The sequence below is a fragment of the Bubalus kerabau genome, chromosome 1, assembly GCF_029407905.1.
Source record: "Bubalus kerabau isolate K-KA32 ecotype Philippines breed swamp buffalo chromosome 1, PCC_UOA_SB_1v2, whole genome shotgun sequence".
Taxonomy (NCBI): Eukaryota; Metazoa; Chordata; class Mammalia; order Artiodactyla; family Bovidae; genus Bubalus; species Bubalus kerabau.
The window spans coordinates 83,384,344-83,411,041 of record NC_073624.1 but is presented as its reverse complement, the minus strand read 5'-3'; the positions used below and the strand labels follow the sequence as shown (position 1 = coordinate 83,411,041).

At 39.5% G+C, this 26,698-nt stretch overlaps 1 long non-coding RNA gene across 1 annotated transcript in view; it reads left to right on the top strand.

Annotated features, from left to right (window-relative positions):
• Positions 1-22,359, top strand: part of LOC129641666 (uncharacterized) — a 36,617-nt gene extending 14,258 nt beyond the window's left edge. The window contains exons 2-3 of the long non-coding RNA XR_008709385.1: positions 1,663-1,730; positions 21,633-22,359. This is a non-coding gene — a long non-coding RNA (uncharacterized LOC129641666). The remainder of the gene's footprint in view (positions 1-1,662; positions 1,731-21,632) is intronic.
• Positions 22,360-26,698: the final 4,339 nt, after the last annotated feature.

The following is a 26,698-nucleotide window of genomic DNA, read 5'->3' as shown; positions in this document are numbered from 1 at the left end:
AAAGGATGGAGGGTGTTCTGAGGTGCTACAAAAACCAACTAGAAAGAAATGATCACATGATCAAAGCTGGATGGACCTAGAGAAATGGAAAGAGGCAAGGGCTTGAAAATGAACAGAAGAGGTAATGGTTAGAAAGGAATCATTCCCTTGTGAGACAGCAGAATAAGTGATAAAAGCGATGATGAGGCCTGTGGAAAAAATGCAGAAACACCATTTGGAAACATATCTGAAACTAATTTGGAAATCCCAAGGCCAAGGACCTATGAGGTTAATGTGTTTAATATTTTCACATAATGAGTTTATTGTTGTTTAAAATTTTAGTTACTTTTTATGTTAGTGCTTTTTAATAGTAGAAAATATTTTCACAATACATTTGAGAAAGCTTGGATTTTATGTTTCTGAATAATTATAGCAGATTTTTACTTCACTTTATGGTGAGCCTATGTAGAAGCCAAAAAATCAGAAATGTTAATTCTTGTGATTTGCTAATCTAGGAAGAATATAAAACAAGGTCCCTTGAATTCAGCTGACTGCCCATATATCTCAAGGTTAAACCACGTAAAAACCACACTTCTGCTGCTGCTAAGTTGTTTCAGTCGTGTCCGACTCTGTGTGACCCCATAGACGGCAGCCCACCAGGCTCCCCCGTCCCTGGGATTCTCCAGGCAAGAATATTGGAGTGGATTGCCATTGCCTTCTCCGAAAAAACACATTAAGGGAGGGTTTTTAAGAGGGAAGAGATATCTTCCAGGATATAATCTTTAAAATTCTTGTTGTTCCCAAATATCTTTTGTTTCTGACTAATGAACTATTGCAATCTATGATCTAAATGTATCAAGTATGGAGCTTAAATAGGCTATTGACAATAAAGCGTGTGTTAGTCGCTCAGTTGTGTTCAACTCTTTGCAACCCCTCCAGGGAAGAATACTGGAATGTGTGGATGTGCCCTTCTCCAGGGGATTTTTCTCCAGGGAAGCCCCAATATATATTCCACTAATAAGCAGTAGATATTTGGAACTCAGTATTGTCAATATGGGCTTCTCTGGTGGCTCAGAAGGTAAAGCATCTGCCTGCAATGCAGGAGACCCTGGTTCATTTCCTGGGTTGGGAAGATCCCCTGGAGAAGGATAGGCTACCCACACCAGTAAACTTGGCCTTTCCTGATAACTCAGATGGTAAAGAATCCACCTGCAATGCAGGAGACCTGGGTTCTATCCCTGGGTTGGGATGATCCCCTGGAGGAGGGCATGGCAACCTACTCTAGTATTCTTGCCTGGAGGAGCCTGGTGGCTACAGTCCATGGGGTTGCAAAGAATCAGACATGACTGAGTGACTAAGCACAGCACAACAAACATAATTATTAATTATATATTAGTAATTAGTTAATCATGATTTAGAAATTGTTTGAATAAGAATGAAGCCATTATTAAAGATCAGAAATGAGATGTTCACATCATTGCCCTTGGGACCTCGTTGTTTTTCAGGGGGATCAGTACTAGGAAAGTGGTAGCCAAGTGTGAGAGGTCAATAGGAACTGTAGCTTGGAAACCAGGAGAGAAACCTAGGACTAAAGAACCAGTGATTATTATATGGTCATTTAAATTGAATTTGTTTCTAGGATATCAGTAATTCCATTAAGCTAAATAGCAACTTTCTTCTCAGTCTTTATCCACAGGATTAAAAACATGGTCAAAGACCCTTTTGGGACATATTCAGATGCTACTGCCCAGGTATGACTTTAATTCCTGGGTGACTCTGATTCTGACAGCTATAGAAAACTATAAAATTGCACACTGATAATCATACCTAAACCTGCTGCTTGTTTAATCTTTTTTTCCTTTTTAAAGTAATCATTATTTAAAAAGTTAAACAATTCTATTTTATATTGGATTATAGTCGATTTACAGTGTTGTATTAGTTTCAGGTACACAGCAAAGTGATTCAACCATACATATACACGTGTGTGTGCTCAATTGCTTCAGTTGTGTCCAGCTCTTTCAGACCCCATGGACTATAGTCTGCCAGGCTCCTCTGTCCATGAGATTTTCCCAGCAAGAATTTAAGAATGAGTTGTCCTGCCCTCTTCCAGGGAATTTCCCCGACCAAGGGATCAAACCCACGTCTCCTGCATCTCTGCATTGCAGGCAGATTCTTAACCAGAGAGCCACTGGGGAAGCCTATACATATACATATATCTATTCTTTTTCAGATTCTTTTCCCATACAGACCATTACAGAATACTAAGTAGATTCTCTGTGCTGTATAGTAGGTCTCTGTTGTTTATCTATTCTATACATAGTAGAGTGTATTGTTGTTCAGTTGCTCAGTTGTGTCTAACTCTTTGTGACCCCATCAGCTGCAGCATGCCAGGCTTCCCTGTCCTTCACTATCTCCCGAAGTTTGCTCAGACTCACGCCTGTTGAGTCGATGATGCCATCCAACCATCTCATACTCTGTCACCTGTTTCTCCTCCTGCTCTCACCCTTTCCCAACATCAGGGTCTTTTCCAGTGAGTTGGCTCTTCGAATCAGGGGGCCAAAGTATTGGAGCTTCAGCATCAGTTTTTTCAATGAAAAGTCAGGGTTGATTTCCTTTAGGATTGACTGGTTTGATCTCCTTGTAGTCCAAGGGACTCTCAAGAGTCTTCTCCAACACCACAGTTCAAAAGCACCGATTTTTTGGCGCTCAGTCGTCTATATGGTACAACCCTCACATTGAGCATGACTACTGGAAAAACCACAGCTTTGACTATACAGACCTTTGTCAGTAAAGTAATGTTTTTGCTTTATTAATATGCCATCTAGGTTTCCCATAGCCTTTTTTCCAAGGAGCAAGCAACTTTTAATTTCATGGCTGCAGTCACCGTCTTCAGTGATTTTGAAGCCTAAAAAATAAAGTCTGTTACTGTTTCCCATTTTTTCCTCATCTATTTGCAATGAAGTGGTGGCACTGGATGCCATGATGTTAGTTTTTTGAATGTTGAGTTTTAAGCCAGCTTTTTCACTCTCTTCTTTCACTTTCATCAGGAGACTTTTTAGTTCCTCTTCACTTTCTGCCATAAGGGTGGTGTTATCTGCATATCTGAGGTTATTGATATTTTTCTCAGTAATCTTGATTCCAGCCTGTACTTCAACCAGCCCTGCATTTTTGCATGATGTACTCTGTGAAGAAGTTAAATAAGCAGGGTATTTATACAATATACAGCCATGTCGTACTCCTTTCCCAATTTTGAACCAGTACATTGTTCCATGTCCACTTCTAACTATTGCATCTTGACCTGCATACAGGTTTCTCAGGAGGCAGGTAAGGTGGTCTGGTATTTCCATCTCTTTAAGAATTTTCCACAGTTTGTTGTGATCCACACAATCAAAGGCTTTAGCATAGTCAGTGAAGCAGAAGATTTTTTTTCTTTTCTGGAATTCTCTTGCTTTTTCTATGATCCAGCGGATTTTGGCAATTTGATCTCTGGTTCCTCTGCCTTTGCTAAATCCAGCTTGAACATCTGGAAGTTTTTGGTTCATGTACTGTTGAAGCCTAGTTTGAAGGATTTTAAGGATTATCTTGCTAGCATATAAAATGAGTGGAGTTGTGCAGTAGTTTGAACATTCTTTGGCATGTAGAGTGTATATGTTAAGTCTATACTCACTTATTGACCCCTTTTACCCCCTGAGTAACCATAGGTCTGTTTTCCATGTCTGTGAGTTTGTTTCAGTTTTGTCATCTGTATCATTCCTTTGGATTTCACACATAAGTAAAATCATATTATTTTTCTTTCTCTGACTTACTTCACTTAGTATGATAATCTCTAGTTTCATACATGTTGCTGCAAATGGCATTATTTCATTCTTTTTATGATTGTGTAATATCCCTTTGTATATTTATGCCACATCTTTTTTATCTATTCATCTGTTGATGGATGTTTAGATTGCTTCAAGTCTTGGCTATTGTGAATAGTGCTGCAATGAGCATTGAGATGCATGTATCTTTTTGAGTTACAGTTTTCTCTGGATATATGCCCAGGAGTGGGATTACTGGATCATATGGTAGCTCTATTTTTAGTTTTTTAAAGAACGTCCAAGCTTCTCCATAGAAACTGTACCAATTTACTTTCCCACCAATAGTGTAGGGGGATTTCCTTTTCTTCACATCCTCTTCAGCATTTATTATTTGTAGTTTTTGATGATGGCTATTCTGACTACTGTGAGATGATACCTCTTTGAAGTTTTAATTTACATTTCTTTGGTAATTAAAGACTGAGCATCTTCTTCTATGGTTTTTGGCCATCTAATTAATCTTGACACTGAAAATCCCTGTTTCCTGTAGCATCATGAGACCCACATTACACCGTATACCTTAGGCACATTGGAAATAGAAGGAGACATTTGAGGTGCTATGGCCCCCAAATAAATTTTCAGTAAAAAGAATGCTCCAACATACAGTCCAAAAGACACTTTTGAGAGTCAGGATCATGGGACTGGATTTACCAGAGACATTACTTTGTCAACAAAGGTCCATTTAGTCAATGTTATGGTTTTGCTAGTAGTCATGTATGGATGTGAGAGTTGGACTATAAAGAAAGCTGAGGGCAGAAGAATTGATGCTTTTGAACTGTGGTGTTGGAGAAAACTCTTAAGAGTCCCTTGGACTGCAAGGAGATCCAACCAGTCCATCCTAAAGGAGATCAGTCCTGGGTGTTCATTGGAAGGACTGATATTGAAGCTGAAACTCTAATACTTTGGCCACCTGATGCAAAGAGCTGACTCATTTGAAAAGACCCTGATGCTGGGAAACATTGTGAGCAGGAGGAGAAGGGGATGACAGAGGATGAGATGGTTAGATGGCATCACTGACTCAATGGGCATGAGTTTGGGTAAACTCTGGGAGTTGGTGATGAACAGGGAGGCCTGGTGTGGTGCAGTTCATGGGGTTGCAGAGTCTGACATGACTGAGCGACTGAGCTGAAATGAACTTAACTGAATAAAGAGGAGGGGGATAACAATATACATTTTTTTCAAAGTATATATATTCAAAGAAATACCATGTATGTGTCATCTGTATAATTGCTTTAAACTCCAATCTTCTGTGTCAATATAAATGACAGACCTGGTTTACATTTTCTGACTTATAAAATGGGAGGGATAAAGTATTTATTTTTTGGCTGCTTTAAATCACAGCTAATGAAAAGTAATTGCAAGTAATCTCTCAAGCTGAAAAACATCACTTAAAAACATAATTTTTTATGATTTAACTTTTTCATTGCTCTAAAAAGGGTGCAAACATATACCTTATATTATTGTAAGCAAACCCCTTTCTTTAATTCTCCACTGTTTGAAAAGTAAAAGATGCTTGGTCCTTGGAAGAGAAGCTATGACAAACCTTGACAGCATGTTAAAAAAGCATAAACATCACTTTGCTGACAAAGGTCCATATAATCAAAGCTATGGTTTTCCCAGTAGTCATGTACAGATGTGAAAGTTGGATCTTAAAGAAGGCTGAGCACCAAAGAATTGATTCTTTCGAACTGTGGAGCTATAGAAGACTCTTGAGAGTCCTGTGGACTGCAAGGAGCTCAAACCAATAAATCCTAAAGGAAATCAACCCTGACTATTCATTGAAAAGACTGATGATGAAACTGAAGCTCCAGTACTTTGGCCACCTGATATGAAGAGCCAACTAGTTGGAAAAGACCCTGGTGCTGGGAAAAACTGAAAGCAGGAGAAGAAGGGGATGACAGAGAATAAGATGGCTGGATGGCATCACCGACTCAAGGGACATGAATTTGAGCTCTGGGAGATGGTGAAGGACAGGGAAGCCTGGCATGCTGGAGTCCATGGGATAGCAAAGAATCGGACATGACTGAGTGATTGAACAGCAACAAAAAGTGTGGGAAAGTTTGGCCATGGCTAGTAACCGACCTTTGTGTCACTTAGGAAACTGCAGCATTCAAAGCACAACAGTACTAGCTCTGAGTCACAAAGAAGTCTTGGAACTTTTGTCAGACAAGGACACAGGCTTTGTTGTCAGATTGACTTACCAGATAACATTGCATTATTATTCTGAATATTTGCTCCTTTCAGTCTTCCCTTTCAGCTCTGCTCATGATATGCTGTGCTGTGCCTAGTTGCTCACTTGTGTCTAACTCTTTGTGACCCCATGGACTCTAGCTCATCAGGCTCCTCTGTCCATGGAATTCTCCAGGCCAGAATACTGGAGTGAATTGCCATGCCCTCCTCCAGGGGATCTTCTCAACCCAGGGATTGAATCTAGGTCTCCCTGATTGCAGGCAGATTCCTTACCATCTGAGTCACCAAGGAAGCCCAAGAATACTGGAGGGCGTAGCCTGTCTCCAAGTCTCCAGGAGATCTTCCTGACCCAGGAATTGAACCAGGGTCTCCTTCATTGCAGGTGGATTCTTTACAAACTGAGCAACTGGGGAAGCCCTCCTGTCCATGGGGGATATGCAAAAGTTCGATCAAATATGTTGCTTTCTTGGTCAGTAGAAAGTGACCAGGTGTGATCCATTTCATGGTTAACTACACACACTCTTTTTCCTCTGCTGTGAGACCAGTGATGTTGCAGATAAAGGCTGCTCCTTTAGCTTGAATCTCTGAACTGCAGGGAGAGTGGAACAGGGCTATAGTCCTTTTGTAACCAATATTCACATTAAATGAGAAATAAACTTTAATAAACTTTGTTGGTGTAATCCACTGAGATTTTGGAATATTCTTACCATTAAACTAGCTTATTCAGAATGATACAGAAAACTGTCCTAGAGATAGAATTCTCTGCTGTTAGAGAATACCTGGGAGAAGGCAATGGCACCCCACTCCAGTACTCTTGCCTGGAAAATCCCATGGACTGAGGAGCCATGGGCTGCAGCGCATGGGGTTGCTAAGAGTCAGGCACGACTGAGCGACTTCACTTTCACTTTTCACTTTTCACTTTCGTGCATTGGAGAAGGAAATGGCAACCCATTCCAGTGTTCTTGCCTGGAGAATCCCAGGGACGGGGGAGCCTGGTGGGCTGTCGTCTATGGGGTCGCACAGAGTAGGACACGACTGAAGCGACTTAGCGGCAGCAACAGCAGAGAATACCTGATCTATGTAAATTGTTTTGGGACTGAGCAGAGGGTGGTAAAGAAACTGTCATTGCAGATGGGAAGCCATTGAATGCAGTAGTGAAACAATTAGCAAAACCAGTTGCCTACAGTAGCTTGGAAAGCAGATAATGTATTTATTAATAATTAACTTGTGACTTTAGGTGATGAAATGGGAAAATAGGATGTTTGTAGCATAAATTGTTCACTGTTGGTTGTAATTAATAAGATACTCCATGTAAAGGATGAGCTCAGGAAGTAATCAACTGATTTAGAAGTAGTTAAAGGAATGAAGAGCCAGAAATTCTAGGACTTGTGCTAAAAATGAGAAATGATAAAACTGAGAAAAGCTTTGAGTTACAAAGACTGGTTAAAACCTCATTTCTTAGCAAAAAGCAAATTAAGGGGTTGCTGCCATGTATTTGTTGAGATCTGAATCAATTCAACTGGTCTTCAGGAAATTCTTTCAAATGGTTTATGATAAAGAGACTTCCAGAATATTCCAGAAGCCCAATGGGCTCAAATTATTAGGCATTAAATAGGAGTATATCCGGAAAAGGACTGATGGTGTGGCTACTGGCATATGGAACTGACTGGAATTAAACAGGTACAATGCCAATGTTTCTTGAGCAAGAAGCAGGCAGATAGAGCTGCACAACTTCCAAGGAGGACAGTTTCCAGAATATATATATATTTTTTTTTTAATTTAAATTTATTTATTTTAATTGGAGGCTAATTACTTTACAATATTGTATTGGTTTTGCCATACATCAACATGAATCTGCCATGGGTGTACACGTGTTCCTCATCCTGAACCCCCCTCCCACCTCCCTCCCCATACCATCCCTCCGGGTCATCCCAGTGCACCAGCCCCCAGCATCCTGGGTCCAGTATATTTTTTAGATGAAACCAGTAAGTAAAAGGAAAACCAAGGATCACCCAGATGGCAGAGCCAAGGTCACTGAGAACATTGAGAGCAGTCTCCTGGAGAGCTACTTTCAGGGAACAGAAATGGTTAATAGAGGACTATTCCCCATCTCTAAGAGGAGGGACTCTTACAACTGCCCAGCATCATTTCAGAATTCTTGGATCAAGGGCTGCTGCATGGTTTCCATTATTTTCTTTCCAAATGGGAGAATTTGTTGCTGTTATACAGTTCCTATGCCATCCGTCTATGCTAAGTGTGTGGGGTATGCTGGTAAATGTGATAAAATTTTCTCTAGTGAAAAAAGCCCCATTGTATAATATTTGCCTCTTTCTGTGGTATAATATTCCAAACACAACCACTTTTAAACTACCAATGTGATGTTCATTTTGCATACTAGTAAGGTTATGCTCAAAATCCTTCACTAGGCTTCAGCAGTACATGAACTGAGAACTTCCAGATGTACAAACTGGATTTAGAAAAGGCAGAGGAAACAGAGCTCCAATTGCCAACATTTGTTGGATCATAGAAAAAGCAAAAGAATTCCAGAAAAAATATCTACATCAGCTTCATTGACTATGCTAAAGCCTTTGACTATGTGGAACACAGCAAACTTTGGAAAATTCTTAGAGATGGGAATACCAGACCCCCTTAACTGTCTCCTGAGAAACCTGTATACAGGTCAACAAACAATAGTTAAAACTTAACATTGAACAATGGGTTGGTTCAAATTTGGGAAAGCAGTGCAACAGGCTGTATATTGTCGATCTGTTTATTAAACTTCTATGCAGAGTACATCATGTGAAATGCCAGGCTGGATGAGTTATAAGCTGAAATCAAGATTGCTGGGAGAAATATCAACAACCTTGGATATGCAGATGATACCACTCTAATGGGAGAAAGCTAAGAGGAACTGAAGAGCCTCTTGATGAGGATAAAAGAGAGTGAAAATGGAGAGTGAAAAAGCCAGCTTAAAACTCAATATAAAAACAAACAAAAAAAAACAACAAAAAAAAAACTAATATCATGGCATATGGTCCCATCACTTCATGGCAAATAGAAGGGGAAAAAGTAGAAGCAGTGACAGATTTTTTTTTTTTTTTGTCTCAAAAATCACTATGGATGGTGACTATAGCCATAAGAGACTTGCTCCTTGGAAGGAAATTTATGACAAACCTAGACAGCATATTAGGCAAAAACATCACTTTGCTGACAAAGGTCTGTTTGTCCAAGCTATGGTTTTTCCAGTACTCATGTACAGAAGTGAAAGTTGGACCATAAAGAAGGATGGGCTGCAAGAATGGATGTTTTTGAATTGTGGTGCTTGGAGAAGACTCTTGAGAGTTGCTTGGATTGCAAGGAGATCAAACCAGTCAATTCTAAAGAAAATGAACACTAAATATTCATAGTAAGGACTGATGCTGAAGTTGAAGCTCCAGTACTTTGGCCACCTGATGAGAAGAGCTGATTCATTGGAAAAGACCCTGATGCTGGCAAAGATTGAGGACAGGAAGAAAAAGGGGTGATGGAGGATGAGATGGCTGGATGGCATCACCGACTCAATGGACATGAATTTGAGCAGACTCTGGGAGATACTGAAGGACCGTGAAGTCTGGTGTGCTGAAGTCCATGGGGTCACAAAGAGTTGGACACAACCTAGGGATTGAACAACTCCAACAACAGCAACATGGTATTTTCAAAATTCCTGAAAGTTTAACAACGGACACTGTAAAGGATCAGCTAACTCTCAACACCACTGTTGTGAGTATGAAGCAGACATGTTTAATTTGATTGACTCACTGATTATTCATAGGTCTCAATAGCCACAGGAGGGATACCCAGATCTGATATAGACCCTCACAAAATCCTAGATTTTCAGTCTGGTCTTATGTTAACACAAAACTTTGATGTTTATTCCAGGGAAGGAAGAAGTAAATATTTGTATCTCAGATTATAGACTTTGGTAAAATATGATTGTGTGTAAACTACATACTGCCTCTCTAAGGAGGCAGCTCTTACCCCAATGATGTCAGTCTTACTCGAGTGGCCTGCTTCAGGCTGTGAGAGGGAATGACGTGAGCTTCTGAGGAGACCATGTGTTCCCAGAGAGGGTTGCCTGGACAGGTGGGATCCTGGAGTGAACAGGACAGGGGAGAAGAGCCATACCAGATCTGCCACCAACAAATAATAAGTGTACGTTTGTAGTTATGACCCGTGGAATGTTTACTGTTTGTTTTTATTTTTTGCTTTTAACGACGGCATGCTGCTGCTGCTAAGTCACTTCAGTCATGTCCGACTCTGTGTGACCCCACAGAAGGCAGCCCACCAGGCTCCCCCATCTCTGGGAGTCTCCAGCCAAGAATACTGGAGTGGGTTGCCATTTCCTTTGGAGGATATAGCTACTTAATAGCATTGTTAGGAGAATTAACTTCTCTCAGCCTCTTCTGAAAGGAAGGGAATAATGATACTTACCTCAGAAGGGCTTTTGTGATGACCAAAAAAGCTAATATTAGAAAATGTCTGGCACAGAGAAATCCACAAAGTGATATTGGTTGTGATGTAGGGATGAGGAAGATGATGTCCAGTCCTTAGAATTTTGTTCTGTGAAACGTTGTGGCATGGGTAGTATGCAGTGAGAAGCATTAATCTTCAGTAGACACCCCAAGGGAGCTTTCTGTTTAATAAAATAATTGCCCATAAAAGCCTCCAGATAATAAACATTTTATCAATATTAAATCTTGATGGTATCAAAAGACCTGTGTTGGAGCCCAATATTACCACTTAAAATCCAGGTAAACTTGGACAAGCACCTTGACCTTCGTGAACCTCTATCTTTTCTATTAAATAAGCAGGGTAAAATCTGCCCTGCCCAACTCAAGGAATCATTATCAAAATGCATGTATTTTATCTGAAAACACTGTATAAACTGCCAAGGGCTATAGGAATGTAAGAGCTTATAAATACTTTTTAAAAAATTTATTTATTTTAATTAGCAGCTAATTACTTTACAATATTGTATTGGTTTTGCCATACATCAACATGAATCCACCACGGGTGTACATATGTTCCCAATCCTGACCCTCCCTCTCACCTCCCTCCCCATACCATCCCTCTGGGTCATCCCAGTGCACCAGCCCCAAGCATCCTGTATCCTGCATCAAACCTGGACTGGAGATTCGTTTCTTATATGATATTATACATGTTTCAATGCCATTCTCCCAAATCATCCACCCCCTCCCTCTCCAACAGAGTTCAAAAGACTGTTCTATACATCTGTGTCTCTTTTGCTGTCTCGCATGCAGGGTTATCTTACCATCTTTCTAAATACTTTATAACATACTATCTACTTAGTTTTCCCTCTTTATGTTCCACATTAAAAAAAAAATACACCTCTCTATTTCCTGCTTTTCTAAGGAAAAAGACTAAATCTTTTGTTGACATGTTAATTTCTGCAAAGAAAATACCATTTGACTTGTGTTAGTTGAAAATATTGTTCTTGTTTGCCTTTCCCTGAACAACCTAAAGGAAAACATTCTGCCGGATCATCTCCAATGAGCTGGAACATATGTTGTCACAGTGAGGGGATGAGGCCAGTTTCTTTTGTGTGCCTTATATGATACAGTCCCTACCTTGTTTTGGTAAGAAAGGTGTAGCCTTTGAATGATGCAGGCTAATAACCATCTCTGACACTTTCTTGAGAACTTCCAGAAGGTACAAGTGATACAAGAAATGGTATCACAGTGTCTAGGAAAATTTTTTTGAATTGTGCACAAATTGTTCCAATATATATCTGACTTTTAATGGGTATTCAGTTTCATTATCAGACAATGTTATTCCATATACTGTGGTTCTGGAGAAGACTCTTTTTTTTTTTTTTTTTAAACTTTACAATATTGTATTAGTTTTGCCAAACATCGAAATGAATCCGCCACAGGTATACGCGTGCTCCCCATCCTGAACCCTCCTCCCTCCTCCCTCCCCACACCATCCCTCTGGGTAGTCCCAGTGCACTAGCTCCAAGCATCCAGTATCGTGCATTGAACCTGGACTGGAAACTCGTTGCATACATGATACTATACATGTTTCAATGCCATTCTCCCAAATCTCCCCACCCTCTCCCTCTCCCACAGAGTCCAGAAGACTGATCTATACATCAGTGTCTCTTTTGCTGTTTCGTACACAGGGTTATTGTTACCATCTTTCTAAATTCCATATATATGCGTTAGTATACTGTATTGGTGTTTTTCTTTCTGGCTTACTTCACTCTGTATAATAGGTTTCAGTTTCATCCACCTCATTAGAACTGATTCAAATGTATTCTTTTTAATGGCTGAGTAATACTCCATTGTGTATATGTACCACAGCTTTCTTATCCATTCAGCTGCTGATGGGCATCTAGGTTGCTTCCATGTCCTGGCTATTATAAACAGTGCTGCGATGAACATTGGGGTACACGTGTCTCTTTCCCTTCTGGTTTCCTCAGTGTGTATGCCCAGCAGTGGGATTGCTGGATCATAAGGCAGTTCTATTTCCAGTTTTTTAAGGGATCTCCACACTGTTCTCCATAGTGGCTGTACTAGTTTGCATTCCCACCAACAGTGTAAGAGGGTTCCCTTTTCTCCACACCCTCTCCAGCATTTATTGCTTGTAGACTTTTGGATCACAGCCATTCTGACTGGCATGAAATGGTACCTCATAGTGGTTTTGATTTGCATTTCTCTGATAATGAGTGATGTTGAGCATCTTTTCATGTGTTTGTTAGCCATCTGTATGTCTTCTTTGGAGAAATGTCTATTTAGTTCTTTGGCCCATTTTTTGATTGGGTCACCTTATCTTTGACAAAGGAGGCAAGAATATACAATGGATTAAAGACAATCTCTTTAACAAGTGGTGCTGGGAAAACTGGTCAACCACTTGTAAAAGAATGAAACTAGAAAACTTTCTAACACCATACACAAAAATAAACTCAAAATGGATTAAAGATCTCAACGTAAGACCAGAAACTATAAAACTCCTAGAGGAGAACATAGGCAAAACACTCTCCGACATACATCACAGCAGGATCCTCTATGACCCACCTCCCAGAATATTGGAAATAAAAGCAAAAATAAACAAATGGGACCTAATTAAACTTAAAAGCTTCTGTACAACAAAGGAAACTATTAGCAAGATTAAAAGGCAGCCTTCAGAATGGGAGAAAATAATAGCAAATGAAGCAACTGACAAACAACTAATCTCAATAATATACAAGCAACTCCTACAGCTCAACTCCAGAAAAATAAATGACCAAATCAAAAAATGGAGAAGACTCTTGAGAGTCCCTTGGATAGCAAGGAGATCAAACCAGTCAACCCTAAAGGAAATTAACCTAGAATATTCATTGAAAGGACTGAAGCTGGAGCTGAAGCTCTAATACTTTGACCATCTAATGTGAAGGGCTGACTCACTGGAAAAGACCCTGATGTTGGGAAAGATTCAGGGCAGGAGGAGAAGGGGACAACAGAGGATGAGATGGTTGGATGGTATCAGTGACTCAATGGACATGAGCTTGAGCAAACTCCGGGGAAGTAAAGGACGGGAAGCCTGGGGTGTTGCAGTCCATGGGGTTGCAAAGAGTCAGACACGACTGAGTGACTGAATGACAACAGTGTGTTTCAAGGGGATTTTTTCCAAATAAAGAAAAATAGATTTTAAGGAATGATCTTTGTACAAAATAAGTCTAGAGTCAAACTGTCTTGAATTTAACCTGTCCAGGCTGCTTATTAGCTGTGTGATCTTGGGCAAATTACTTCACCTTTTTGAATTTTAGTCTTTTCATGTATAGACTAGAAACAGTAATAGGATCTATCTCATAGAGCTGTGGGAGGATAACTAAACAATATGACTGAAGTCTTTAGCACAGTCTTAGGCTCAGAGTTCAGTACAAATTCTTTTTTACTTTACTAAGTTACTAGTTTTCCTTAAGCAAACTTAAGTGAGGTATTTTTTCCCGAGAATTTTTACTGCCTAATTGCTTAGTTCAATCTTTCTTCAAAATAGACATTTTTTTCCTACTTATTAGTATTAGCATTCACAGCCACTAACTGGCCTAAAATGAAATTTGAATAGGCAACATTCCAGGCTGGGATGTCTCTATTCTTAATTATGTGATGAAGTACAGAAGCATACACTGCTCTCTTGCACCAATATGAATCTATAGAGAATGCATTAGAAAAATTTTCTTTCATTGTGGTAAATTGCTGTTCTCTGTTTATGTATTCATTTTATAGGTTGATTCATTTTTATTGTTAATTAAACCCTTAAATTACCATCCAAATTGGAATTAAAGTAAAATGTCAAAGGCATTTACATTTCAAAACTAGATATTCCACAAGTACAATTAATCTCAGAGTATTAAAAAGAAAAATCACATGAATGTTAAAATTCTTGATCCAGCAAAAAAACAAACAAACAAACAAAAACAGCTTGTGAAATACACTATTTGTATGGTGGTGAGTTTTACCAGGGCATGAGGCAAAAGGTTCTACCCAAGGAGAGACTGTTAGGAGTGCTGAATGAATGGGGCATGAGAAAACAAGTAAGGATGAAGAAAAGAATGAAAATGAAGTCTTCCTCCTCACCTCATTTTCAGACCAATTATAAATTCTCTTTAGTCATAATCTATAATATTAGAAGTTTCATCAGTTTATTTTTATCATGTGCTAGCATATTCTTGCTCCTTCCTGGGAATAAAATGATCTGTTTTGGTCCAAGCCTTTTCATTTTGCAAAATTACCATTCCTTTTGCATGTCTCCTGCTGCTCCATATCAGTGCAGAATATTTGTTAAGTACAGGAAAAATTCATGTTTTCCCCCTGCTTGTCAGGCATAACATGGAAGAAGGACTAATGAAAACCATTTTTCATGCTTATTCAACAGAGACCATTAAAATGAAATGAATAAAATGCTTTTTGCTTAAATTGAAACCTGCCCAAATGTTTCTGTAGAGAGACTTTTTTTTTTTTTTTTCCCCAAGCTAAATAAGCTGACCTCCCATTTGTTTAGATAACCATTTCTCAAATTTCCTTGGGAGTGTGTTACTCAAGATGGTAAACTCAGCATGTTGACCAGGTCTTTACAGCACCATTAGCCATCTGGACTGTGAAAGAGTTGGTCTAATTTGAGGTGAGGAGCATAGACTCTGTGATGCAGTCTGTCATCCTATGTCACTCACAGCCCAGACTCTCTCCAAACTGGCTTCTGGATGAAGGACAAAGGCAGACTCAGAAGAGTGGTGAGATGGGATCTGGTACCTCTGGCTTTATCCCTTGGTGGTATTCAGTTCATTCCTATTTTATTTGAGAACAGGTCTTTGTGGTAGGACTTGGCTCAAATCCATATTCTGAACTCTTTGAATCCAGGTGTGATCCAGACTAGTGGCTGCAGACAGGATTTGACAGGAGGAATGGGGAGAAGCACAGAAGTGGGGAGCTGGCCCAGAGGCTGCTGGGTTTGTGTTATCAAAACAGCTTTGAGTGCCTAATGCACAGAGAGGCCAAACAAACGGAAACACCTGAATTTGGAGCAAAGCAAGGTTTACAAGGAGGCTTTGCAAATAGCTGATGAAACAAGAGAAGTGAAAAGCAAGCTAGAAAGGGAAAGGTATGCCCAACTGAATGCAGAGTTCCAGAGAAATAGCAAGGAGAGACAGGAAGGCCCTTCTTCAATGAACAATGCAAAGAAGTAGAGGGAAACAACAGAAGGGGAAAGACCAGAGATCTCTTCAAGAAAATTGGAGATATCAAAGGAACACTTCATGCAAAGATGGGCACAGTAAAGGACAGAAAAGGTAAAGACCTAATAGAAACAGAGAGACCAAGAAGAGATGGAAAGAATACACAGAGAAACTGTACAAAACAAGATCTTAATGACGTGGAGAGCCACGAGGATTGGTCACTCTCCTAGAGCCAGACATTCTGGAGACTAAGGTCAAGTGGGCCTTAGGGCGCACTGCTGCCAATAAAGCTAGTGGAGGGCATGGAATTCCAGCAGTCATTTAAAATCTTAAAAGATGGTGCTATTAAAGTGCTGCACTCAATATGTCAGTAAATTTGGAACACCCAACAGTGGCCACAGGCCTGGAAAAGGTCAACCTTCATCCCAACCCCCAAGAAGGGCAGTACTAAGGAATGTTCCTACTACCAGACAATTGCACTTATTTCCCATGAGAGTAAGGTTATGCTCAAAATCTTTCAAGCATGGCTTCGGCAGTGCTTGAATCAAGAATTTCCAGATGTACAAGCTGGGTTTAGAAAAGGCAGAGGAACCAGAGATCAAATTGCCAACATTCATTGGATCATAGAGCCGATTCATTGAAAAAGACTCTGATGCTGGGGAAGATTGAAGGCAGAAGGAGAAGAGGGCAACAGCGGATGACTAGGTTGGATGGCATCAAGGATTCAATGGCCATGAACTTGGGAAACCTCTGGGAGATGGTGAGGGACAGGGAGGCCTTGTGTGAGGCAGTCCATGGGGTCATAAAGAGTCAGACATGAATGAGCAACAAGAAGGTTTACTGCAGGGCTGAGCAAGGAGAATGGGTGGCTAACACTCAAAAATTCCAGTCTCTGTGATGGGCTTCAGGGGAGAATTTTTAAAGGCAAAATTGCCAGGGGGAGGGCTGTAGGGTTTGTGACTTCCTTCTGATTGTTGGGGAAATAAGAGGCGGTGTTCTAGGAATCTGTCATCAGCTTTTTGGTTCCAACTAGCCTGGGGTCCACATACTTGTGCTCAGCCTGAGATTACCATCCTCCACTTTGATGGGGCTCAAGTCCTGCAGAAGTTCTGTATCAGATTGCTATGCACATCCCCCAAGGAGGAACCAGCACCCTGCCCGACGCTGCATGATTGTTTCTTGACTGCCTTTCGTTTGTGTCTCCATTCCCACACTTGTCTATTTACTAATTGTTTGAATCTGCCCTTTGGAGCTCCGGGAAGGTCTGGGAGGTGGAAATCTTTCTCCTCTAAATAAGAAATAGTGAAAGTGAAAATTTCTTAGTTGTGTCCAACTCTTTTTGACCTCATGCACTATAGCCCCCCAGGCTCTTCTGTCAATGGAATTCTCCAGGCAAGAATACTGGAATAGGTTGCCCTTCCCTTCTCCAGGGGATCTTCCCTACCTATGGATTGAACCCAAGTCTCTTGCATTGGAGGCAGATTCTTTACTGTCTGAATCAAAGCTCTACCTCATTGAACAAGAAACAGAGAACATAAGTCTTTTGTACCGGGAGAGCCTTACAGAGTCCTGCTTGGTTTCATTTGCACTTGTGAAAAATTGGAACCATGTCCTTTAGAGGCATAAGATGAAGTTTTGATAAAAGAAATGTAAGCTATGAGGGGATCAGTTATAGGTAATGGGTTGGGAACCAAAAGAATGAGAGAACTGATTTTAGACTGGACTTTGGGAGGCAGAATCCATGCTCTCAAGAGCATCTGTGGGAAAGGAGACAATTGATATAAAAATGTAATGGCAAGATTATGGTCAATGAAAATAAGATTTCTTAAAACTCAAATTTCAGTCTATTTCACACCTGCCCTTGAACCTACTCAGCTGACCATGGCTTGAGAAAAACATACAAACACCCTGATTAATTTAACTTTATACATTCATGACCTTTAATGGTTCCTTGGAGCAGCCTGGAAAAAAAAAAAAAAAGAAATAGTATTCTATGTCCCAGTCCATTCACTCATCTATACTCAAGGTGACAAGTCATTTTATCTTCTCTCTTAAAACCACATTTATTCTAATTCTGTATGATAACTTTGAATCCTACTTCACTGAGAGAATAGAAGCAATCAGAGGATTTTCCCCATATTTTCTCCCCATTACTCCTTCCCACCCATCTGCATTTGTGCCCAGACACTTTGACTTCTTTCCGTTTCAGTAGATGAAAGGACTAGTCTCTACTCAGAGATGAAACCCCCACCAATGTATCAGATTTTTCAGACATCTCCCCAGGGATTTCTCCCTGCCTCTCCTCTGTATTCCTCTGTTCTCTTTCTGATGGATCATTCTCACAAGCAGACTTCCATGTTGAATTTCTCCATGTCCCACTTCAACTACCACCTCATTTTGTTGTTCCCCAAAAACGTTTGGTTTTACTTTTCCCCATTCCACAAAATGGCTCCTGTCATGGTCAGTGATGTTATCTGTATTGCTGAATCCAACGGCCTGTTATCTGTCTTTGTCTAACTTGGTCCAGCAGCAGGATTTAACAGTGTGGATTTGACTCTCATCTTGCAATACCCTTTTCACTTGGTTTCTGATCACTGTACTTGGCTGATTTTTTCCTAATTCATGGCTTCTTTTCTCAAGGTCCTTTGTCTGCCCTACTTGTTTACCATATTTATAGACATTGGAGTGCTCCAGAGTTCAGTCTTTGGAACTTTTCTCTATCTACCCTCACTCCTTAGGTCTCTTGTGTCACATTGCTGTAAATACTATCACTATGTTGATGGTTCCCAAATTTATTTCTCTTTTGAACTCTGGATGCACATACCCAACTGTCTATTCAACATCTCAACTTAGATATCCCATGAAAAGTTTAGTGTTGTAAATTCAAACTCTTGCTATTGCCTCTTGAACATGTTACTCCTGAATTCTCCTCTAATCAGCGACCCCATGGACTTTAGCTTACCAGGCTCCTCTGTCCATGGGATTTTCCAGGCAATAGTACTGGAGTGGATTGCCATTTCCTTCTCCAGGGGATCTTCCCAACCCAGGGATTGAACCCGGGTCTCCCGCATTGTAGACAGATGCTTTACCGTCTGAGCCACCAGGGAAGTCCAAGAAGTAACTACATGCTTTCAATTTTCTTCCTCTCTAAAACCCCTCATTTAAACCATCAGTATATTCAATGTTCCTATTTTCAAAATATATCCAGAATCTGACTCCTGCTACCAACATGACTCAAACAATTATCTCCTTTCATGGATAATTGCAATATTCTCTTACTGGCTGTGCAGCTTGTACATTTGTCCCAATGATAGACATTCCTAGTGCTCACTGAAACTTAATTTTCCTTCCCTCCTGCAAGGACTGTATTTCTTGGGGTTTCTGACTAAGTTCTTGGCATTAGGGTAAGTAGAAGCAAAAGTTCTCTACAGACCTTCCAGTTTACTCTTTCCTTGTCAGTAAGGATGTCAGTTGAGTGTTGAAATAATAAAGCCACAAATAGGGGCTGAATTGCCATGGATCCAGCAGTGATTCAAATGAATGTCGGTCAAATCATGTCTTTGTATTTCACTCAGCGAGAAAACTGATGTCCTACAAAACCCTGTACCATTACCTTTTTCACCATTACCTCTCTGCCCTTATCTTCTGCTACTCTTCCTTTTGCTCCCTCTGTTCCTGGCACACCATCTCTGGGTTAGCCTTAGGATACCAGGCACAGTTTTGCCTCAGGGCCTTTGCTCTTACTATTTCTTCTACCTGCAATGTTCCCCAGATATCTGTAAGGCTTGCTTCTTCATCTTCCTTGAGTCTATTCAGAAATGATAGCTTCTCAAAAAGGCCACAATTTATTTAAAGTTGTGACAGCTAGGAACTCTCCATCCTTTTCTGTGCCTTAGTCTCTTCTTTAGTATGTTTAGCTGTGTGATACATTACATATATTTACTACTTTGTTTATTTATTGCCTGTCTTCCTCAATTAAAATGTTTAATCACAATAGGGATAGTTATTTATTTGTTTTTCTACTGATCTTTCATCAGTGCCTAAAATAGTGCCTGATATAGAGTAGGCAGGCAATATTTGTTTGCAGAATGAATGAATAAATAAATGAAGCCTTCTTTCTCCAACTGCAACCTCTGAAGATGGCAAATGTTTATTTATGTGCTGTGAATAGAATGGGTGCAACATAATTGCAGAAATTCACATCCTAGCCTACCTATAACACAAAGGTATTGCTCAGAGTTCCTAATGGGAATCAGATTCCTCATATAGTTCAGATCCAAACCAAAACATACAAACTGTAAATTCTTAACTACTTACAATTAAAATAAACAGCAGTAGGCAAGGACTTAATTTTTTTCCATAATTGAATCCATTCATTTTTATAAAATACCTACAATGAAATCTGGAAAGGATATTACACAGCCCATTAGAATATAATAATCAATGCAGAAGATATATTGCACAATAAATAGAGTAGGGAATGAGACAAAGATTACGAGTGTAGTGTGTATGCATGTAAGTGGGTGGCCAATAAGTGATAATTAATGTCCCCTTCATGTTAAAGCTGTCACCCATTTGGAGTTTTTTTCCAATTTATACAGAATTCTTTTTATATCCACTATTTAACTAGGAAAGTTCATGACTTTAATGTGAAAAGTGACCAAAAATATTCTTGGGGATACAACATAATGAGAAAAATGCAAGTGTTATTAAACAAAGTTTAAAAATTTTTTTTTGATTGCCATTTTCTTAAAAATATTTAATAAAGCATTTTCTGTAGCACATGAAAAGGATGCTATAATGAACCAGTGAGGAAGAACATTTTTCTTGTGTTTTGTTTGGATTCAGAACCTAAGTGGTAAGAATGTGCATTTGAGTTGCATGGAAAATCAGATCAGATAGCGTAACAGACTTCTACCTAGCAAATGAGATGGAATTTCTGCAGTCCACCAGCCCAGAATTTACTTCTGACCAGCACTATCTTTATATTCGGAGATAGATTTTCAGCTGAATTTTTCAGGGTATGAGGGTTGTGAAACTGACGTATGCCCTTGAGATTTTGTAAATATGAGCTATTTGCCAGCCAAAAAAAGACAATGCCTGTTTTTTTAGGATTACTTATTAGACTGTATGGGAGTAAGTGGAAGGACATTTGTGTTTACTTACTCTGCAGTAAACAAAAATTACATTACTTTTCTAAACAGTTTCTTTATCAAACAGGATGCAATGGCTATTCTTACTAATTCCTAAGATTTGTCAAAGAAGATAATGAATGTGTGCATGCTAAGTTACTTCAGTCGTGTCTGACTCTTTGCAATCCTGTGGACTGTAGTCCACCAGGCTCCTCTGTCCATGAGATTCTCCAGGTAAAAATACTGGACTGGGTTGCCATGCCCTCCTCCAGGGAATCTTCCCAACCTAGGGATTGAACCCATGTCTCTTATGTCTCCTGTATTTGCAGGTTTTTTTTTTTTTTTTTTTTTTTTACCACTAGTGCCACCTGGGAAGCCCAAGATAATGAATATTAAGGGCTATAAACAACTCTCTAGAAAAATCCAAAAAGATAGTATATGTTTTCAATTCTGCTTGAAGATCCTGGTCACTTTATAGAGTGGAGTTGTCCTCCAGACCTAGGCAGAATCTGATCTTCTTTACTCCATGCACAATATATTCAGAGAGAAAGAAATAGACTGTTTGGAATATGATTAGAACAGAATATTCACTATCATCCTGTGGATTCAGGACAGGATTTCTAAGAACAAGTGATACCTTATAGTTTATTTACATGAACAAGTTTATCATTTGATCTTTTGTTCATTTCTTGTTGGTTCTTATTATGGCTGCTTGCTAATCAATCATTAAGATCCTTGCTTGGTTTTTCTATTGTGGTCATTCAGATACATCTGAGCACCCCAAATGGTTTTACACAACAAGCATTACCAGGTTTCTACATGTGAAGAAAATCTAAGATAAGATTGTAATTTGAAAACACCTGCCCAGTGAGGAAGCTATAACCCCTACAATGTTACAAAAGAATATTCAAGGTAAGAGTTGCTGGAATTTGGAACTTATACTCTATTGATTTTGTTTATAAGACCAGATAACTAGCAAGAAGTTTCTCTGTAGGGAATCTGCATCTGTCTTGGCAATCTATGTACTTTCTAAAGTTTTTAGAAAAAAATAAATAAAAATTACATTCCTAACCAGAACAATTGTTTGAAGTGATCTTTACCCATTTCTTCTATTTGTTCTTCTTGAAATGTGACAGGAGGTCTCATGTGTCCCTCCCACCTGGAAACTTTGAGACAGTATTCGCTTCCATCTTCTCTTTACCTTTTGCAGCACTTATCAGCAATGCTGTGTGTCCCGGAATGAGGCTGATAGAGAGAAGCAGAGACCTGTTTCCCATGGGCATGGAGTGTGAGCAGGAAACACAAACAATAACTTTGGTATTTTCAGTGTGAGATTTGGGGACTCTGTTACTGTAGCATAATTTAGACCATCTCAACTGATACGCAGAAATAGCCTTTTTTGTCCCCAAATCCACTACCAGTTTTAAATTATGGAATCGTCTCTCAAGCATCCACATATTTTGCGTAGAAAGACTTGTCCATGTTTCTTCCACAATAACTCTCAACATATCCTTTTCTAGCCATGACCACTGCCAGCACCTGTGAACACCAACTTTTTATTTTACTCTTGAACCACAACAGTTATAGTGTATCCCTACATCCAGACCCCTCTCTAGAGGTACAGTGTCTCCTGCTAATAGTGGCCAGATCACTCTTAGAAAAAGTTGACTGCCTTACATACATCCCTATGCAAAATCCACAGTGGCCTACTCTGGATTGAATGCTGTGTCTAGAGTTCATATGCTGAAACTTCCTTCCCCACAAAATGTGATGGTACTATGAGGTGGAGGCTTTGGGAGGCACTTAGGATTAGATGAGGACAGGAGGGTGAAGCCCTCATGAATGGGATTAGTGGCCTTCAAGAGTCATCAGAGAGCTGGCTTCCTCTCTCTGCTCTTAACCATGAGGATGTTGGCAATCTGCAACCAAGAAAGAGAGTTCTCACTTGAATCTGACCATGCTGACATCCTGATCTTGGACTTCCACTTTCCAGAACTGTGAGAAATAAATTTATGTTATCAACCAACCAGCATATGACACTTTATAAGAAAAGCCTGAACTAAGGCAGTTTTCCACTACTTATAAATTAAATGTCTTATCCTCATCTCTCTTACAATGTAGCCATAGCTTTGTGTACCATTTTTATCATCCTTTCAGTTCAGTTCAGTTCAGTTCAGTTGCCCAGTCGTGTCCGACTCTTTGCGACCCCATGAATTGCAGCACCCCAGGCCTCCCTGTCCATCACCAACTCCTGGAGTTCACCTAAACTCATGTCCATTGAGTCGGTGATGCCATCAAGCCATCTCATCCTCTGTTGTCCCCTTCTCCTCCTGCCCCTAATCCCTCCCAGCATCAGAGTCTTTTCCAATGAGTCAACTCTTCGCATGAGGTGGCCAAAGTATTGGAGTTTCAGCTTTAGCATCAGTCCTTCCAAAGAACACCCAGGGCTGACCTCCTTTAGAATGGACTGGTTGGATCTCCTTACAGTCCAAGGGACTCTCAAGAGTCTTCTCCTTTACATGGTATTATTTTCTCTCCACATCAGCTAGTCAAGTCTCCTCCCTCTCAGTGAAATGTGTCACACACCTTTAATTATTAGTTCTGTCTTTGAAAGGATACTTTTAATCTTGTTGTGTTTAATCCTATTAGGTGAACACCTCCTAGGTCTGGTAATATTCTGAAGTTTATCTGCAGAATTAGGTAAATGTTTTCCAGTTAAAAAGTTAATATCTTTGCTTGAGTGAGAAAGAAAAGAGAGCTGGTCTGTAGATCAACTTTTTTCTGGACTTAGAGCAATTTATCAGCCTAATGTGTGATGACCTCTTATTTCATGTAATCACAGTGCATATATATATATATATATATATATGATTTATCAGAGCTGCCACAAATTGCTGCTATGCTTAATTTATTTAGAATCTAGTTCTCTATTTATGTATCTAGATGACAAATACTAAACATAGGGAAAGAAAAAAAAATCTGTGTTCAATAAATTGAAACATGATTTGTTATATATCTCATAAAGTTTAGTGGCCTTTAGCTAAAGAGTCTATTTTTGATTGAACAAAGGGTTTAATTATTATAACCAAAGCCATTTCAGTATTATCTTCCCTTTGAAATATTGCAATTAAAATTTTCAGTCTAAGCAATTACCTATTTGTAAAAAAAAAAAAAAAAAAAAAAGGCTACCTTTGAGGCTTGAATTGAAGATGATAAAAATTAGCCATCTAAAACCATTTCAATTTTATGAAAAATAAAACTGAGTAAAACGTTTCAGCCTGAAAGCTTAGACGATCTTTAGGGGAAATTAGTTATGTTGCTAATAGCGCTTCCAATTTATAAGGCACTAGAAGGAAGCAATCAGAGAGGCAAAAACCAGATAAATAACCCTTAAAATGGAACAATTAAACAGAGATCAGTTGTGACAAAAATCATAAGATAATGTTCCTAGACTTTAAAGGACAATGTCTTTCCTTTTGTTAATTAGAGATAATCTACATTTTATGATATGTAACTATTTACCAAGCAATGGAATGTTTTCTATTAATATAAAGATAGATGCATTTCCAGATGGACTTCTGTTCAACAGGGAAGATGGCTAAAGTGATGATTTCTTGTTTCTCTTGGTGTAACTTTGATGATCTCCAGGCTTTCCATCATTTTCTTCTTCAAAATTAAATGGCACATATAAACCATGTGCATCAGAACTCAAACTAGGGCAATATATTTTTTCATTTGGTACAGATACTAAAATGCCTGCTTATTTGCACACACAGACGAGTGTAAATATGAAATGAAAAAATGTCACGTAGGGTTCTCTCAGGCAGGTATATTCCCCTTCATGACACTCCTGCCTGTATTTCAAACCTCGTGAAACAAACACTATTTACTGTGAGCCTCACAGATGTTGAATGTGCTTCTGTTACCTTATTTACATATGCAGATTAAAATGTTTCACTTTGTTTTGTACTAGCTTGATCTCTTAATTTTGATGATCTCAAACTGTTGTTATTAGGTTTACAAGAAAAAAAAACAGTCATTTATTTCATAAAGAAATTCATCCACATAATATGCATTTATTCAAACATAGAGTAAATTTTACATGTATGTATTACTTTATTCTCTATCCTATTATAGGGAGTCAGAGTGACAATATTAGAGCTCTCTTGATTCATATTGCTTTAAAATTCATGCAAATGGGCATAAATACTGGTTTTGCACTTTTGTTTAGCATTTTCATGCATATTTATTCCCACAGAAGTAAATATTTCTCAAACTCTCTTTCTTCCTTCCTGAGAAAGTAACAGTCTAGGAAATCAAATGTTAAGCAAAATAAATTTCTAAACTCTGCCACATTTACTTTATTGGGGTACGTAAATGCCACATTCTAGTAAAACCTCCTTTCCCTATGATATAATGGCTAGGAGAAAGCTAATAGGGCTTTACTTACAGACCTTGACTCCAGTTGGTCTTCAGTTTGTTTCTAGGGTACCAGTTCCCTGGTACCTCTCCCATCCCTGCCCCAGAGATTGCTTCCCTGGCTGTGTCCCTTCTATAGGGTCTTCATGATACTCACTGGGACCACTTGCATTCTATTTCTCAGTCATAGCACCCAAGTGTTTCATTCTAGCTAGACCTCCAAATTTTGTAAGTAGAAGATTAAATATTTTTCTAAGTGTAGAGCTCTTTCAAACATTCTTTTACTGTCTGGTCTTTTCAAAACTTCAGAAAGTACTCTCTAAGCTTATGACTCTCTTTTAAGGAACATATCCTAAATTCCCCCAAGAAGCAACTGAACTGCAATGAGAGTTAATTGTGGCACTCTACTCTGTATCAGTCTCTGAGCAACCTAGACAGCATATTAAAAAGCAGAGACATTACCTTGCCAACAAAGGTCTGTCTAGTCAAGGCTATGGTTTTTCCAGTAGTCATGTATGGATGTGAGAGTTGGACTATAAAGAAAGCTGGGCAGCAAAGAACTGATGCTTTTGAACTGTGGTGTTGGAGAAGACTCTTGAGAGTCCCTTGGACTGCAAGGAGATCCAACCAGGCCATCTTAAAGGAGATCAGTCCTGGGTGTTCATTGGAAGGACTGATGCTGAAGCTGAAACTCCAATACTTTGGCCACCTGATGTGAAGAACTGACTCATTTGAAAAGATCCTGATTCTGAGAAAGATTGAGGGCAGGAGGAGAAGGGGACAACAGAGGATGAGATGGCTGGATGGTATCACCAACTCAAGGGACATGGGTTTGAACAAGGTCCAGGAGTTGGTGATGGACAGGGAGGCCTGGCATGCTGCAGTCCATGGGGTCGCAAAGAGTCGGACATGACTGAGTGACTGAACTGAACTGAACTGAACTGCCTTCTCAACAACTGCTCACATCTGGACACACGTTTTATCCCTGAGAGAGAACTTTCTGCTTGCTAGGTAGGGTATTTTCTTTTCCTTTGTAGGGGGTTCTTTGTTATTTTGAAAATCTGAATTCAAGATCTCCACTGTTTCTCTTTCCAGGTGGTGCTAGTGATAATCTGCCTGCCAACGCAGGAGACACGGGAGATGAGGGTTTGACGTCTGGGTCAGGAAGATTCCCTGGGTTAGGGAATGGCAATCCACTCCAATCTTCTTGCTTGAAAATTTCCATAGACAGAGGAGCCTAGCAGGCTACAGTCCATGGGGCCACAAAGAGTCGGACACAACTGAGCACACACAAACACACCATTTCTCTAGAAGAGACAAAAAGCTCTCTTGTACACATGGTTGCTGAGAATACCATGCTATACTCTGTTAAACTAAAACTTGAGCTACACTGGTTGTTGCTTCCTCCTTTT